Here is a 12,010-nt window from a genome sequence, read left to right on the forward strand (position 1 = left end):
CCCCCCCCCCCCTGCTGTTTTTAAAGCCCCTGAGGCTACGATTTGAACAATGCTGTCTGCTGTGTAGGATTTGGCCTTAACCACCAAGCCACAGGGCAGTGCAATACTATTTCTTTAAAATAGTAATCTTGTATATAGTTTGGAATCAGATTTCTCTCTGAACATCTTTTGATAAACAAGGTAGTATGATCCTAAGATATATGAAAAATGTCATTCTTGTGAATCATTTAAATGTGTACAATGTATAGGCTCTTTCGAGTCTCTGTGTTGATTCTTTTTAAATAAACCACCTTTTATTTTTTCAAGATGGTGTCTTACGATGTTGCAAACCTCCTGCCTTGGCCTCTCATCTGGGACCACAGGCATGTGCCACCACGCCTGGCTCTTTCTCGGACAGGATTTTGCTATGTCGCCCAGGTCAGCCACAAGCTAGGAGCCTCCTGCCTCAGCCCCTCCAGTCACTGGAATTACAGACACTCTTCCACTCCTGACCTGCATTTGATTAAAACAAACAAAAATACTCCTATTCAGTTCTCCCAAACTGGTGTAAACCTGGTCTAGAACACTATTGTCCAAACCCCATATTCACTCCAAAATATTAATCATTCTCTTCTCTGTGTTCTCAGTACATCAGTCTTTCGACCTATATGTATCAGAGAACACTACTCAAATGAACTCGACACATGACTATTTTCCACAATAAAATACGATCTTCCTAAAGTCAGGAATAATTACCCAGGTCACCCAGTTAAAACAATAGAGTTTTCTTCTAGTGTACAGCCAGCAACTAGGGTAAACACTATATCGCGACACATGATAAACAGATAGCGGAGGAAAAGAGAAACAATATTTTGACCTATAATTTTAAAAGTTACCTTTTAAAATCACAGAAGTAATGAAACTATATGCATCATATGAATTTCATCTGTGGAGATGAATGACTGTTTTTAAATTGAAATGCATCTGCCATTGATTAAGGGCAAAGTGTCAATCACCTCTCATTTTCAGTTTTATGTAAAAGAAAGCCAGAGTTAGTTTTCTCAGGGAGTCATTGTGAAAACTCACACCATGAGAAACTCTACTTACAGATGGAAACTTTCACTTCTGGGTGAAAATTAAGTGTTTAATTAAAATAATCTTTTATGGGCCCCAGATCTGTAACACTCATCTTTCTGAAAAGGGGTGTCAGGTATTGCACCACCTGCAGTGTGAAAGCCGAATTCTCCAGTCTAAAGCTACTTCCTCCCTGCTTTAACGATGATTTAATTTTTAAAAGAAATGTGCGTATGTGTCAACATTTAAATAAAATATGGTTTAACTTTTAAGTAGAGTATTTTTGTATAATTTTTATTTTTTACTACTGAAGTAAATTAAGACATACTACATTTTTTAATATCCACATACATGAAAAATGTTTGCCTTACTCCATAGTGCTGAAATCATTTTAAAATGAGTATTTAGGACTTCACACATTATTCTCATTTTTGAATATGTTCAGCCATCTATTTCTATTTTTAAAAAATCACTCCAATCAGAGTGACTTAAAACAACATTTTACTAGCTCTTATGGTTTCTATGGGCCAGGAATTTGGGGAAGGCCTATCTGGGTGGTTCAGGCTTGAGGCTTCCTGTATATTACACATATTATATGAGACCTTAGAACTTTCCGAGGTCTTTTAGAGAATATTCTAACTCTATCTAGTCCTCAGATCTTTGTGCTACAGCCATTTTTGAAAACACTTTGCAGTCCCAAAAGACTGCTCTGAACACTTTGCATTTTCTATAAATCCCATTCAGGCAGCTGGATGGTGTGCAACAGTAAAATAACGCCCTCAGTAACATTACCTGTTCCCTTCCAGAGACCTCTCTGAGAAATGCTGAGCACTCACATGCCCGTGATCTGGGCTGGCTCAAGGGTGGATTGTGGCATTAAAACCTCAGGAGAGCTGCTGTATGTCTCTCTCTCTCTCTCTCTCTCTCTCTCTCTCACTCTCACTCTCACTCTCTCATGTGCATACACACACTCTATCTTGAATTTAAAAATGAAAAATAATAACCTCATTCATATACTAAACAGCAACATTAGTCATCTGTGATTGGTGGGGGTTACAAAGCATTTTTACTTGTGCCTAAACATTTTTCACACTGCCCAAACTTGTGAAAATTATTACTTCTATTTATAGAAAGGAGGAATCAATATGCTTTTGATTTAACTTTACCCCTTATAGCATATATTTATGCTTGATTTTTTTTGAGAGGTTTTTGCTATAGAGCATGTGCACTCGCCAGACAGAGAGAGACAGAGAGACAGAAAGCGAGAAATCACCCCCCCACGGGGGATGGCCACGCCACAATCCCTTCTCCTCCATTCTCCTCTCTGGATCTTGGGCACACACGCACACGTGCCTGGCTTGAGTTTTAAACCACCGGGTCCAAACCGCAGTTGACTACATGAGAGTCCAGCGACATAGCCATTACGCTAACAGCTGGTCCCTATGCTTGAAATTTTAAAGAAATTTTATTTTCAGTGATCCCAACATCTCTAAATGTGTGTGTGTGTATGTGTGTGTGTGTAAGCATATAATTAGGAGAAATGTAACTATATAAAAGTAAATTGAGTAAGCAGTTTAATACATCTAATGCCATACATCTGCACATACATAATTCTCTCCTGCTTTAAAAAGACGTGAATAAAACAATACTGTACCTCCTAGAAAGAGGGACCCATCCATTACACAAGTGTTATTGGTGACTCTGTAGCAGTTGGGGGAAGCAGACCTTTATAATAACCCACTTCTTCTATCCAAACAAAGCCCTATTTGCCATTACTACCACAGAACTGACATAATCAGTCAGTGTGGATATCTGTTGTCTGAGCCTCTGAGTAAAGTGATTTATTCTGGAAAAGATTATACTATAGATTTCTTGGGACAGTCCCATTCCGATTGTTCCATCTCATAAGTATGTTCATATGTCATGATTTTTGATGGAGGCAGGCCTACAAGTCCTCCGTGTTCCGATCTCTAGCAAGTCCTAGGTCAATCCATTACCATGGGCCCAGGTGAAAAAACAACTCAGCAACCTCACGGTCAAAAGCACAGCTTTTGGAGTGTTCAAATCCCCACTGGCTCACAAATTATCTCGGGCATCTTTAGCAACTTAACTTGTCTCACAGCTTCTCTTTCCTTGCTTGTATCACAAGGTATATGGTATAAAATGCCCATCTCAAAAAGAAGACTTGGGGAGTACACGATGCATGCATACCCTGAGAGCTATGTTTTAGTAGTAAAGGTTTAGTTTTACTTATTTGGATTCTTGCAGGGCTCTAAGAAATGCCAAGAGAAAAGAGAAAGTAGAAGTATAACTGTAGTAAATAAAGCGTCTTTTCTTCAATAAATTTATTTTCCTTCAAAAGCAATAAGATTTATTTCTCCAAGAAACAGAAACTCCTAGAAGGTAAAGCTGCTAAGGGAGCGATTTAGCTCTCAGAGAACAAAACCTAGATTCCAACCCTGACCTTCCTACAACTGACTACTTAGGGGTTCAAGACCATGCTAATGGAAACACATGAAAACAATTAAACAGCTAAATTCCAGGCAGGCTTCTCAGTACTATGGCTTATTTAGCTCTTAGCAGGGGATACTGCTGTGGCCAAAAAAACCTGGTTTACCACAGAGTGGATTTTGCAGAGAATGTAAAATCATTATCAACAAGTTCATGACAAACCACATCTTGGCAATAGAACAAAGCTTGAATTTTCAGTTGATGGTGTGTATGTGTACCTGCTGAATGGTCGTATCTATCTTAGAAGATTAAAGTGAAAGATTAAAAATAGCCTATATAATTTAAGTAATAAATCAACAATAAAATCTGTTATTTATTTAGAGAGAAAAAAGGTGAGGGTTTCAATATTTGAAATATATGAACTCTAGTAGTTTGAACACCCAGTTCTCATTTACAGATAATTTTTAACTTTCTCTTTTTTTAATGTTTTAACACAGCTCAGTATTATACAATTGGCAGATTGATTTTCAAAAGACATCATTCACTGAGTCTCAAAATTTCACATTTAGGCCCAGCCACTGTGACACAGTGGAAATGCAGGTGCCCTGCAAAGCTGGAGGCCATCAGGCCACCCATGGGTTCAGATTTCCGAGTGAGCTTGAGAACGTAACTTACCTAGCTCCACATTCATAGGTGCATCCATGGGCACACAGGATCCTGGAGAGCTGGAGAGCAGAGGAAAGGGGATTTCAGCTGCCCAGGCTCCGTTGAGGGTGCTTCCCTCTCTCTTTCTCTGTCTCTCTTCACTCTCTCACATGCTCATGTGTGCCCACGCGTGCTCTCTCTATAAAAAAGAAACATTTGAAATTTAAATCCAATTAGAAATATAAGGAGAATTATTCTTATTTCTGTGAGCAAAGAGAGTCTTTTGAAAAAAGACATAATACATCTCCAGAAAAAGTGTTGCCTTTTTAATCATATAAGTAAATATCATACATTTCATATCTAGCTATCATGGAGCAATACAGACACTGCTTTGAAGTTTCTGTCTTCACAAATAATAATATGTCTTAAAGCTCTATGTCGTATTTATGACTTTTCATTTATTGTAAAAATACCTGTGTAATATAACTAAAGGTAGGTCCCAGGTTATAAAAAATATATATTAAATAAAAATAGGAATAGAAACATACATAGCATGTTTTTATTATCAAGTATGCAAATCAGTAATGTTTACACAATCCCAGGACCTTTCCCATGTGGGAATAGTTGTGTTACTGTCATTGTATAATTACATATACAATGCTATGTAGCCATCTCCACTATCTGTGAAGAACCGATATGTTTCTTCGAAAACAGTTTTGCAGAAAGCAGCACTGAGTTTCAATGCGATTCCTGTTTTCCAAGGCTCCCAAATCTCTGCTCTTTGAGTTAATAGCTTACCTAGCAACACGTTCATAGGGTATGGAATATCCCGCTTTCCATACATACCAAATGTCACTCCCCATGTGGGGAAATCTGAAACCTCTGAGTTGGAGGTCAGAGCAGTTATCTCCAGGAATCTTTCTTTTTTCTGAGAGTGAGATTTTTGCTATAGGGCGCACACTCACTGGAGAGACAGTGAAAAAACAAGAAATCACCTCCTCGGGGATGGCCATGCTGCAATCCCTTCTCATTCATTCTCCTCTCAGGATCTCAGGCACACATGCATACTCACCTAGCATGAGTTTCAAGTCACTGGGCCCGGGACTTGAACCATAGCCACATGGGAATCCAGTGCCTTAACCACTACACTGCCTTCTGGCCCTCACATCTCTACAGAAAGAAAATGATGATGAAATGAATAAAAAGTAGAATATTCCTTTTTATAAGAAAAATAATGTTTTTGTGAGATGACAAAGATTATGGGGATCATCTATGCAGGAACAAAAAAAAACAGATTTTCTAATATTTGTAAAAGAATTTCAAACCTGTCTTCTCATTTGTTTTTAATTTTTTTAATTTGGTATCTAAGTTTATACAGATCTGCTCTTAATCAAGAACACAGAACATATGAATTTAGGTTCTTTGCCAGATAAACGCAACCTCAAATTGGCTACTGACCAACTTTGATCAAAAGCCTAGTTGCAAAAGAAAAAAAAGTAGCATTTCTGAAAGTACATACAACCCACTCATTTCTTGAGAAGTTTCAAATTTTGTATTTTGTTTTATTTTTGCAATGGGGCACATACACTCACAGAAAAGAGAGAGAGAGGAAAAGGGAGAAATCACCCCCCACAGGGGTAGGCTACATCACAATCCCTTCTCCTCCATTCTCCTCTTGGGGTTTTAGGCATGCATGCACACAAACTCAGTATTTTCAAGCCACAAGTTCTGGGACTCAAACCACAGTTGGCCATGTGGGAATCTAGCACCTTAACCACCACACCACCTGATGGGCCCTGAGAAGCTTTAAATTTTATTAGTGTGAATCAAGATAATATTTGGAGATATTAAACTAAGGTTTCCATTGTTTTCCTATACTCTGCGTTCAACATTGAGGCAGCAGCAATAACTTTCTATATAAATTGCCCTTGTGCTAGAAAAGATACAGAAGGAAAACGGTCAACTTCTTGGCTTTTATGTTCACAAGTGACATTCTGTAAATCTACAATATAGTCCTGACTCTGAATAGTACTAGTAAGGTGCATAAATTGAAGAGTTATCTTGAATTTAAAATTTTAAAAATAAAAAGCTCTTTAAAATATCAAAATCCAGAGAGTGGTATATACATTATGGTATGGATGTAGAGTACAGAGGCATGTTTCATATTATAAAATTTTAGATTTTTGTCCCCAAAAGTGGTAAGAATTCAATGAGAATGAGGAAGGAGATGATCAGAGAGCATGTGACTCAGTGTTAGATGCTACACAGTACACGAGAAAAGATCCAGTACAATCATATTTGATTCTGGGAGCTGGGTGCATTCCGTTGCTGAAGCAGTATGTACTGTGTAGGTGGCTGCTATAGAACTCCACGGAAGGTTGTTGACTCTTTGGGGGACCATTTCTGTGAGTTTGCAGCAGTTCACAGAGCTGGTGGTGGGGCTGGGGCTGCTGTTGGTCTATAGGGCCAACAGTTTGGAAGAGCAGCTATAAATGGAATGCAGAAGCATGCATTCAATGCGATTCCTGTTTTCCAAGGCTCCCAAATCTCTGCTCTTTGAGTTAATAGCTTACCTAGCAACACGTTCATAGGGTATGGAATATCCCGCTTTCCATACATACCAAATGTCACTCCCCATGTGGGGAAATCTGAAACCTCTGAGTTGGAGGTCAGAGCAGTTATCTCCAGGAATCTTTCTTTTTTCTGAGAGTGAGATTTTTGCTATAGGGCGCACACTCACTGGAGAGACAGTGAAAAAACAAGAAATCACCTCCTCGGGGATGGCCATGCTGCAATCCCTTCTCATTCATTCTCCTCTCAGGATCTCAGGCACACATGCATACTCACCTAGCATGAGTTTCAAGTCACTGGGCCCGGGACTTGAACCATAGCCACATGGGAATCCAGTGCCTTAACCACTACACTGCCTTCTGGCCCTCACATCTCTACAGAAAGAAAATGATGATGAAATGAATAAAAAGTAGAATATTCCTTTTTATAAGAAAAATAATGTTTTTGTGAGATGACAAAGATTATGGGGATCATCTATGCAGGAACAAAAAAAAACAGATTTTCTAATATTTGTAAAAGAATTTCAAACCTGTCTTCTCATTTGTTTTTAATTTTTTTAATTTGGTATCTAAGTTTATACAGATCTGCTCTTAATCAAGAACACAGAACATATGAATTTAGGTTCTTTGCCAGATAAACGCAACCTCAAATTGGCTACTGACCAACTTTGATCAAAAGCCTAGTTGCAAAAGAAAAAAAAGTAGCATTTCTGAAAGTACATACAACCCACTCATTTCTTGAGAAGTTTCAAATTTTGTATTTTGTTTTATTTTTGCAATGGGGCACATACACTCACAGAAAAGAGAGAGAGAGGAAAAGGGAGAAATCACCCCCCACAGGGGTAGGCTACATCACAATCCCTTCTCCTCCATTCTCCTCTTGGGGTTTTAGGCATGCATGCACACAAACTCAGTATTTTCAAGCCACAAGTTCTGGGACTCAAACCACAGTTGGCCATGTGGGAATCTAGCACCTTAACCACCACACCACCTGATGGGCCCTGAGAAGCTTTAAATTTTATTAGTGTGAATCAAGATAATATTTGGAGATATTAAACTAAGGTTTCCATTGTTTTCCTATACTCTGCGTTCAACATTGAGGCAGCAGCAATAACTTTCTATATAAATTGCCCTTGTGCTAGAAAAGATACAGAAGGAAAACGGTCAACTTCTTGGCTTTTATGTTCACAAGTGACATTCTGTAAATCTACAATATAGTCCTGACTCTGAATAGTACTAGTAAGGTGCATAAATTGAAGAGTTATCTTGAATTTAAAATTTTAAAAATAAAAAGCTCTTTAAAATATCAAAATCCAGAGAGTGGTATATACATTATGGTTTGGATGTAGAGTACAGAGGCATGTTTCATATTATAAAATTTTAGATTTTTGTCCCCAAAAGTGGTAAGAATTCAATGAGAATGAGGAAGGAGATGATCAGAGAGCATGTGACTCAGTGTTAGATGCTACACAGTACACGAGAAAAGATCCAGTACAATCATATTTGATTCTGGGAGCTGGGTGCATTCCGTTGCTGAAGCAGTATGTACTGTGTAGGTGGCTGCTATAGAACTCCACGGAAGGTTGTTGACTCTTTGGGGGACCATTTCTGTGAGTTTGCAGCAGTTCACAGAGCTGGTGGTGGGGCTGGGGCTGCTGTTGGTCTATAGGGCCAACAGTTTGGAAGAGCAGCTATAAATGGAATGCAGAAGCATGCATGGAATGCCAAAGCATAAGGAATAATGGGAATCTCATGGAATCTTGACATCTGTCTTCACTGTGTCTAACCGATGACAACTTTCCAAGTAGGAAAGCTGCTATGTTCACTCTGCTTTCCAAATCTTCTGCAGCTCTGCTTATGGCCAATTCTAGCCTACAGTGTTATAGTTAACGATTGGGTTATTGGAAAATTTATGACACATTTTTGCATAGAAAAAATACTTCATGACTTTTCCAGCAGCCCAGTAGTTCACGGTGTAGGCAAGAAGGATCTGGTACAAAGGCCAGGTGGTGACAGAGCAATAGTACAGCTAGAACCACATGGGAAAGGTCCTTGGATCATGTCCCAAGACCTCCCTGAGTATGCCAGAAATGGGCACATACACTCGCAATCCAGGCCAACAGAAACTGGGGTTGGATCACAGTGTGAAGCCCCTGTTGGAAGGGTCTTTCTCTTCCTCTCTTTCTCTAATGAAAGAAAAAAAAAAGAAACTCTGAGAGGAAAAAAAGAAACTTAGAAGAAAAGGAAAGAAACTTTGAGAGAAGACAGATTACTGAGGGACAAAACGAGCGTTAAAAGAATGGACACATAAAAAGAAATAAAGAAGGCATCCCAGAAGAAGCAACAGAATGAGAAAAGGCACAAAGGTGGAAATAAACACAGTGTGGGTAAGGAACTAGCAATGGTGTGGATAAGGAACCAGAACATGTAGGAGAACAGAAATATACAAAATTGCTAGGTAGGTTTTAAAGGAGTCGTTAATATGAAAGGTACAAGTGCCCATTAAAGTATACAAAGAGAGTCCTGTAGCAAATTCAAAAAATAATAATGACAATGACAATGATAAATAAAATTAAATAAATAATTCTTAAAAAAAAAAAAAAGAAGAGGGAATTCTTGAGAAAGTGACTAAGAGAAGGAAGTTACAGGAAGATTAACGAACGTAAGCTTAGCGTGCATAATGACTCGAAGTGGAGTTCAGAAGGGTCACTTGGATGATTGCTGTTTGTGAGATCATGAAAGCAAGGACCAGGGTAGTGGCGCTATGATAAATAATGAAGAAAATCTAAGAGATGTTAATTTTCAAATCAAAAGAACTTAATGCTAGCCCAAAAGGCAGAGTTTCCTAGGGACAAAGCGTAGGATAGCAGGTTAATAAAAATATGCTTTCCATGATTTATTCAACTATAAAAATGATTTGGAGTCTTGGCAACTGAGTTAAGATTTATGCGCCATAGCTCTTCAACACCACCTCTACGAGACTGTATGACAACTGTGATGAAGCAGCTTCTCCAGGAGCCTAGAATGACTCCTTGTTCAGGATGGTGACTGTTATATTCAACAGTATCTACCCTAGCTTAGCTTCCCATACACCATTTCATTTACTGGTGTGGAAATGTATGAAGACCTTCAAATGAAATAAACCAGGCCATTTATTCAGAGTTTGTTGTATCAAGGAAGTCAGTCATCATCACTTGGATGAGGCAAAGACTCAAAGGCAAGCAAGGGAGTAGGAAAACTTTATAATAAAAAAAAAAAAAAGAAAGGCCTCAGATATGCTCTCTTTTGAAATTGCGAAGCTGAAAGTGAGTTATCCAAAAGCAAGGCATAGTATGTGATTGATTTGACTTTCTGTGATAGGTCCTGAGTTGGAAGCATTCTGCTGTTTTATCTGGAAGCTTAGCAGTTATTAACCAAGCTCTGACCATTCTGAGTCAGTGGCTGCCTGGGGTGAATTTCAAGCCACCAAGTCCATGACTTGAACAGAGGTCCCAGCCGCGTGGGAGTCCAATGCCTTTAACCACTATGCCCCCTGCTGGCTCACCGTCTCTCTTTTAGACAGGGTCTCATTGTGTTCCCCAAGCCAGCATTGAGCTCATAGTTCTCCTACTTCAGCCTTCAGGGTTGCTGAGATTACAGATAAAGGCCATCATGCCTGGCCTTTAGGATGGACCAGGAATTTAACCCAGGCCTCCCATGTGTTCCCAGCTTGCAGATCACAGTATCTTAGCAGTATAAATCACCAGAGCTACACCAAATTTCTCAACTTTAATTTCTTATGTGGTCAATATTTCTATCACCCACTTAAAAAAAGAAACACAAAAACAAAAAACAAAAAACAAACAAAAAAAAGAAAACCAAGCTTTTTAAAATCCTCAGTGGTTTCTAAGAGTATTAAAATAGTCTTGAGACTAAGATAGCTAAAAACTACTGGTTTAGAACAAAGGTAATATGGTAGATATTTTTAAAGGTACCAGATTATAGACAAAAAAGATAAATTAGGAGGCAGTTGTAGACTTTCAAAGTGAGAGGTATGCTAATATAACAAAAACAATATGGATGGGCACAAAGAGATGGACAAAAGGAATGCTAAAGTGATAAAGCCAATAGGCCTTAAGTCCTTGATGTATTAGCAGAAAATGAAGGGGTGGCAGATTCTAAGGTGACTCTTCAGGATCTGATTTAGGTAAACTTTCCCATCCACTTGAAAAACTACAACTTATCCTTAATGGCCAAGGTCTTTTCTTCTGTGAAATCTTTGAAGGAGATCAAGATGTGCTATTCCAAAAGAAACTACTTTGGCATAAGTATTATTTCTAGTTAAAGGCAACTGAGTATACAATACCAGGAAGAGGAAAGAAACTCTTAGAAATGAAGAGCCAGCACTAAGCTGAGTCTACAGAAACAGACTTTATTAAAATAACCATTATGGGACCAGCAGATGACATAGTGGGTACGTTGCTGGATTCCCACATGACCAAGTGCAGTTCAAGTCCTGAACCTGGCAACTTGAAATTCACACCAGGTGCATGTGTATGCATACCCAAAATCCCAACAGAATGAAGGATAAGGGATTGTGTTGTGGCCATTCCCCTCAAGGAAGTGATTTCTCACTTTCTGTCTCTCTGGCAAGCACACACATCCTACAGCAAAAATCTCTCTTAAAAAATAATTAAATGAATAAATAAATTTTAAAATAAAATAACCATTATCTCCCATTAACTTCCCCATATATTGCCTAGTCACTTCCCTACAATTTATTGTCCCTTGAAACCCAAATACTCTTTGCTTGTTAAAACTCTGAAGTCTAACTGCTTTTTTGAGTTTTACTTCTTTACTATGAACTCACACACACACACCAAAAATATTAATCAATTTGTATCTCTTTTCCTCTGCTAATCTTTCTTTTATCAGTTAAATTTGCAGGCCCTCAGTCACTTAACTTGTAGGGAAGAGAGAAAGGTTCCCCCCACCCCAACATCTTTTTCGGCCTACTCAAGCTAAAGGGGAAAAAGTATTCTTTTTTTTCCATCTATCCTAAGTTCACAACTGAAGCTCCTATAACAAAAAATAAATTGATAAGAAAAATTTACACAAATTAAGTTTTATGTGACATGGGAACCTCCATAAGGAAATGAAGACCTGAAGAAACCTGAGTATTTTTATGCCATGTTTGATGAAGAACGGAGAGTCATAGAAAAAATATATAGTAGCACAAAAAGGGTGTAATACAGTGGTAATAAATGAGGGGCGGGGGGGGGGCTTAACAAAAAAAATTTACTTACACAGAC

Source organism: Tupaia chinensis, unplaced genomic scaffold, assembly GCF_000334495.1.
Source record: "Tupaia chinensis unplaced genomic scaffold, TupChi_1.0 Scaffold000362_1, whole genome shotgun sequence".
NCBI classification, from domain to species: domain Eukaryota; kingdom Metazoa; phylum Chordata; class Mammalia; order Scandentia; family Tupaiidae; genus Tupaia; species Tupaia belangeri.